The sequence below is a fragment of the Melospiza melodia genome, chromosome 1 (assembly GCF_035770615.1).
Source record: "Melospiza melodia melodia isolate bMelMel2 chromosome 1, bMelMel2.pri, whole genome shotgun sequence".
Classification (NCBI taxonomy): Eukaryota; Metazoa; Chordata; class Aves; order Passeriformes; family Passerellidae; genus Melospiza; species Melospiza melodia.
The window spans coordinates 79,373,067-79,380,028 of NC_086194.1; the positions used below are offsets into that span (position 1 = coordinate 79,373,067).

Below are 6,962 nucleotides of genomic sequence, written 5' to 3' on the forward strand. Positions count from 1 at the left end.
AAAACAATTTTAAATAAGTGAAGGTGGTGTTTATTTTTTAAGGAGGATTCACAGCTAATACTCTACAAAACACAACCCAAGTTTACTGAGATACTAATGCCTACCTCCTAGGCATAGGGGTCAAAAAAAACCCCAAACTTGTGAGCTTTTAATTAGAAAACAGAATGTGTTTCTTTGATTTATCTGTAAGCCATAAAAAAGAAAGTATGCCTATATTTTTCCATCAATCAATAAAGCATTAATGAAATACACCTCTACCCCTCTCTCATCATCCAGAATACGTAAGATACCATTTTCCCTTCCTGAGCATGGGAAGGACATGGAGCTGTTGGGGTGAATCCAGAGGAGGCCACTAAGATGACCAGAGGGATGGAGCACCCCTCCTACAAGGAAAGGCTGAGAGAGTTCAGATTGTCCAGCCTGAAGAAGGCTACAGGGACACCTCACTGGGGCTTTCTGGTACCTAAAGGGAGCCTGCAAGAAAGGTGGAGAGAGACTTTTTACAAGGCCAGGGACTGATGGAAAAGGGGGAATGGCTTCAAAGTGAAAGCAAGTAGGATTAGATTCTGTACTGTGGAGATGGTGAGGCACTGGAACAGGTTGCTCAGAGAAGATGTGGGTCCCCCATCCCTAGCAAGCATTCAAGGCCAGATTAGGTGGAGCTCTGAGCAACCTGGTCTAGTAGGAGGTGTCTCTGCCCATGGCAAGCGGTTTGGAATGAGATTATTTTTAAGGTCTTTTCCAAGCCAAGCCTTTCTAGCATTCTAGAATTCTATGAAATTATAGACATATCTAATTTCTTAAAAAAAAAAAAAACAAAAAAAAAAAAAAACAAAAACAAAAAAAAAAAAAAAAACAAACAAAAAAAAAAAAAACCAAAAAAACCCCAAAAAGCCCCAAACCCAAAAAACTAACCAAACAAAAACATACAACCCCCCCCCCCCAATATACAAAACACAAAGAAGAGCAGCAAAAGAAGCACTTTAAAATGGACAATCATTTGCATTATTCTTTGCCTGAAGTCCACACACCTATACTGAGATGTATATTGGCACACACACACACACACACGTACATTGCAGGGTTTCATTTAAAGCATGAAGAGCCACTAACCCAGTTTGTGAGAAAATTATGTCTGCAGCTTTATGGTTTAGTGCAAACATCAACAAGCCTTTCTGTTCTCATCACACCCATAGTGTTATAGCTGCATCAGTTTATTTCATTCTTAAATCAAGTTATCCTCAATCACAACAGGAATGCTACTGCACAGCACCACAAGTCACTGCAAGCCAGTTTGTTTAGTAGTAACTGTAAAAATGTTTTAGTCCCTGTGCACCATTGGCCACGAAATTAGTTTTTCTGAAGCCTTTCATAGCACTTCTGGCAGCACACAAAATAGTGTGATAAGAACAAAATGCTAGAGATAACCTCCTCTGTTATCTCCGTTGCTAAGCTATTGCTTGAGTCAGTTAACAATTCAAAGGCCAATATAAATTCTTATATTTTATCAACATTGGCCAAGCCCTAAGAGAAAAGAAGCACCTTAAAACAGAGGACCTAGAGATACAAATAATTTGAAATAGAAACTCCACGTTACTGCTAAAGAAAGGTTGTGCACACATAAACTGTCATTCATTCTTTGTCATCACCCAGAGGATTTTGACTTTGTTCTAAAGGTAGAAGTGAAATGGTAGTTCTCCCAAAGTTAATCTGTAATTTCATCCATCAGAAATGGTGTTACAAGTTTGCTGTATGTCTTACATCAGAAGCAGTTTGACCTGTATTGTGTGAGCTCAGTGGGACAGGTCTCACACTGTAGCTTAATGACCAGATGAGAACAAAACCCTCAGAACTCTGGCTCTGAGGCAGCAGTAAAAGAACAAGAAAATGGAAAAGAACAACCCACTAACCTTCAAAAATATTACAAGCTTCAAACGGATTTTTCTCAAAGCACAAAGAACCTTTGTTAGAGCTTCATTTAGTATATAATGGTATGGGAAAGTATTGTTTGGAAGATCTGCCACTACTTTCAAAAGGTAGAACTTCTTTCTGCCTGATAATCAAATGCAGTGTTTTCTGTTCAGAGATTTCAAAATGCAACTGTACATATTCCCAATTAAGGGTGAGGATGTTAAACTTTGGGGTTATTACCTGGATTAATCAAACTGACAAATAAACAGGTGACCTGGAACCAGCTTTCTCTACCCTTAGTGGTGCCCTCTCAGATTGGCTAAATGTATATCTGCAGCAAAAAGCACACACCCAAAGGGCAGAGGTCCAAACATAGCCACGGAAATATACAAATTCACATGATCTCAAACAAATTTGAGGAGTTATCATTTCCCTTCCAGGTGTCAAAATGCAAATTCCAATAAAATAATTTCAGTTCTGCCTTTGCACAACATGGCAGAAAAGGGTGACTCTTCATTATTATTTTACCAAATACTCTTTTCTCTTCTCTCTCCCTCCTTCCTATATTTTTTTTTTTATAACAGCATGAATTGCTTTCTGGTTTTACTCTTTGTTTGATTTTTCAAATATCAGTCCTTTAAATTATGGCCAACCTAGCGATTTTTATTACTTTAGGCAACTGCTGCTCTGCTGAGATGGAGGATAGGCAGCGAAAGAGAAACACCATCTGGTTGTTCACAAGAAAAATGACTCAGACTCTTCTGAAGAGAAGACCAAGGCATATCCTAACCTGTTTTCCATATCAGAGGTTCCTAATACAGCATCTTTATCTTTCTCGTAGATATTTTCAAATTCTTCTGAGCAGCTTCCTCATACTGTTCATAGTTTGGCAATAGATAGACCATTCTAGATATGTGCAGCAAATTTTGCCTCCACTTAAGTTAAATCATCTTCACTGTGATCAGGATTTTGTCCACTATGTTGTTACAGAGAAAAGACCTAACAAGGTACAGAATACATAAAATAGCATTTTCAACTGTTTTGCTGTTGGTAAAAATCTTGCCTGTGGACATTTCACAGAATATTATATTTTTTCTGTATTAGATTAGCATCCTTCAGTGGAGTGGAAAAAAAGACAAATATGGCTCTTCAAAAAAAATTGCACAAGATATATCAACAGATATTTCAATCAGATTCACATTTTAAAGAATAAGTCCTGTAAGCAGAAATTTTTACGTAAATACCATGCATATAATCAGTGTTGAATACAGATAATTTTCCAGTTTTCTCTGTATAAACCAAATGTATACAAGAAGTTACAGGCAGTCAGTTTTAGTTTTGTTATATTACATGCATTCAACACTCAGCTAACCTAACCTTAGAAGTTCAAATGTCATATTTCTTCTGCAACCATGCTAAAGGCAGGACTGAAAGGCAAGTAAAAACATTATACTTGAAGATCTGCATGGCTTGAGGAGTGTTATTATTATTATTATTATTTCAAAAATACTTCCATATATGTTCAAGAAAATGAGACAGAACAAATATTGTATAGTGCAGGAAAAATGATGAGTGAGTGAAGGAGGTACATCCCAACATATGCCTAGTTGATATATTTCACACCATTGTGACTAAACCACACTGTTGAGAACTGGGGTAGGATGACTGTGACCTCCTGGAGCACAAACGCAGCAGAGTTTGTGCTAGTCCATGTGTCTTCACAAGGCACTGGGCTCTGCTTAGCAGGGTAAATGTGAACCCTTGCTAGATAGAAATACAAAGCCTCTTCCCACTTGCAGGACTAGGAGGACCAGGGAAAAGACAAGGTTTTGAATTAAACTTACTTGAGAAAATCAATTTCATCAGATCACTTTTGTACTTTCAAGTCAGTTTCATAATCCCTGCTTTTCAGAACAATTATCTCCAAACCCTAATGATGAGTTAACATTATTCTAAAACAAGTCAAAACCATTGGTACCTAACTTAAATATATTTACAGATAGACTAGAAACAAACTGGAAGCACAGTAAGAGCTGGAAATTCCTGAAGTTTACGTAGAAAGGAAGTGAAAATTTCCAAGCCGATTTCTTTATAAACTACTGAAAAAAACCACTTGTGAATTTGGCCTTAGTTTAACAAATATGATAAAAACATGACTAAATTTGAGTCAGTTTCAAGGCAGGTACTGATACTGCAATGGACTAATTCTACACATAAGAGAGTGTGACAGACTTCTAAAAAATTTTTGTAGAGATCCATAAAACAGATAAAAGCATTGTTTTAGCCAATTTTGTAACTTGAAGCAGCAACATTATTTTTAGAAAAGCACTTCTAAACATTTAAGAGCAGAATATCTTCTCACTCCTTGTGAGTATACAAATTGTAGCAAAAGGTTGCTTTAATAAAAGATATGGGATTTTATATATATAATGGTAGCACATGTATGAACAATTAGAATGATTATAAAGTTTCATTATTATGGCCAAAAAAGGATTTTAAAAAATATCCCTAAAACCTGGAAATTGTTTCCTTAATCTAATAATTTATACATTGTCCTTGCAGAGATAAGTGTTGATTCTTCATGACACACTAATGTTTATTTCTGTCAAACACTGGAGCAGAATAATTCAAGTTTTTCTTAGCACATTTTTCACTGCTGGGTAAATTGTAGCAGCAACAGGGTGGGAAAATAAGATGATTACTGGAAGACCAGGGATGTGTAAAAAAAAAGTCAAGAAAGCATCAAATGTATTAATGACAAAATTACTCAAAGGAGAACAAACTGTGATCAAGTATGTGTTCCTTCTAACATAGTTTTGTATCAAACTACTTAAATTTTTTTTATTGGTAAGAGCTTCAGTATTATAAGAGAAAATGAAAAAAAATTATCCAGCATAGCCTAGCTTCTTCTTGTGCAAGTTAGACCTATATTCATTTTGCACCTTTCCCTCTCACTGGCAAAGGTAGATTTTCAATATTAAGAAGGGAGAATTTTTTTTTTTTAATTTTTAATGCATACTGACTGAAAGCTAAATATCACTCTTTACCCTTTCTCAAATTTTAGGTAGCCTGTGACATGCCACAGAACTGTGTGGGTTGAAAATAAAATGATTAGTATTTTGAATTAATTAATCCTCCATTACAATCTTCTTTCTTCCACATTTTTTAATCCTCCTCCCTGGAATCAAACCCAAATGTGCCAAGGTCAGCATGCCTTCTTCAAAACAGAAAGTAAATCTACACTCTAAGAAACCCCTCATGCTCCATTTTCTTCCCCAACTCAGTAGAATTACATGCTAAGATAATTACTTACTATTAAATGCTCCCTAATATTTAGAAGTAGATGAAGGGCCTTCCTCAGGGTTGGCTATTTCGAGGTGCTCTTTACAATTCTTACAAGTCCTTAGCTGGTGCAAAGAAGGCAGAGGAAAAGAAGATGCATGAAGTGCATTAAATGTTTGCAATAAATTGTTATGGCAAAAGGCCAAGAAAAAAAGTTACGCATGAAAGCTGTGCACTCTTGGTTCATAATTCGCCCTGATTCCTCCAAAAGTGTTCCCTCCCTGTCAGCTTATCTCACTCTCCTTCCCACTGTTTTCTTGGCTTTTTTTTTCTGCAGCTGAGGAAGCTTTTTTCCCTGGAAGTTGCTGCATGACCATAGCTTCCTGCGAAGTTCATGTGATCATTTGAGCTTGGTTTGTTTTGTGCTAAAGGACACAAGGGCTGGTATTGCCAGAGCCCCCAGAGTTCCATTGCCTACCCCATCCTGGCTGCAGAGGTGTTCATGAGTAATGCAAACAGCTAATAGGAATAAGCTGATCACTCTGCAATGGTTGTCCTCTAATTCCCCTCCTACCTCTAAGCCCATCTGCCTGAAAAAACCCAACGTAACAAAACAAAACCAAACAAACACATACACATACCTGGACCACTGATGAGAAAAAAATTATTCATGCCAGGCTTAAACTAGAGGACAGCCCTTGTCCTGATTAAAAACTGAAGTGTTTTACAGCCAGGAGAGATAACACATGTGCAAAGCTGAAAATAGTTGCCAAATAGTTTTGTTTTGTTACCATGACAGCAATCACCAATATTTTGAAGAGAATGACTGCTCACTGACACAGTATGAGGACAATGGGAAGGTGTGTTTTCTTCACCAGTCCAGGAAGTGTCATTGTGTGTCCAAATGCAATTATTTCCTATGATGTCTAGGTGAAGTTATTATTCATCAGAAACAGAACCACAGCTGAGCTGGAGAAAATAAAATCTAATTCAAAAAGGACCAGTGTAGAGATACAGAAGTTTTAGGATTTTGCCTCTTCAAATATTTGCTACAAGAGGCAGAAATTTAAGGAAAAAAAGTCTCAATATTTCTTGTATTTAAATCCTCTATCAGCTAGAACATAGAAATATTTTGGCAAATAGGTGAGAAATGCCCGTTTTGGCTGCCTTTTCTTTTATGTCTTTGTCAGTGTTAGAATCGAAACCTCTTGCTACACTCTACAGCCGGTATAGACCAATTATATTTTGAAGATAACATCAGAAAGAAACTTCACAGCAGTTGGTAGAATTCTTCATGTCTTCCTATCTTGGACCTATCTCCTCCTCCAGAGAAAGAGATATATAGGAAGACCTCTGAATGGGATATCATCTCTTCCAAGAATTCCTGAACAAAAAATGCAGCATGCTGCTGGATTTACACGTCTGTCTTCCTTTCCTCGATCTCTCCAGCACTGTAAATGGTTATGGGACACAACACAGCCGACACACGTCCTCAGCTGATAATACAGAGAATGCAAATGGCAGAAAAAACACAACTGCAGGCACATCAGAGCTTCAGCAATGCTGTTACTCATCTATAAAGGCATGATAATCATCAGCAACTTGTTTTTTTCTAGGGTATGTTCAAAAGAAGCAAAAACAGGCACACAGTTAAGATTGTTTTCTTAAAAACATTGCAAAAGACCTTAGGCATTAGATCTACAGCTGTGCTGACTGCTCAACCTCTGTTTCAACAAGAACTACAGTGCTGTCATAAGAGTGCTCCAATG

General features: G+C 37.1%; 1 long non-coding RNA gene across 1 annotated transcript in view; it reads right to left on the reverse strand.

Moving 5' to 3' along the window:
- LOC134429855 (uncharacterized) overlaps positions 1-5,919 on the reverse strand; it is a 35,321-nt gene extending 29,402 nt beyond the window's left edge. Inside the window, exons 1-2 of the long non-coding RNA XR_010030660.1 lie at positions 5,835-5,919; positions 5,225-5,318 (exon numbers count right to left, since the gene is read on the reverse strand). This is a non-coding gene — a long non-coding RNA (uncharacterized LOC134429855). The remainder of the gene's footprint in view (positions 1-5,224; positions 5,319-5,834) is intronic.
- Between the last annotated feature and the right edge of the window lie 1,043 nt (positions 5,920-6,962).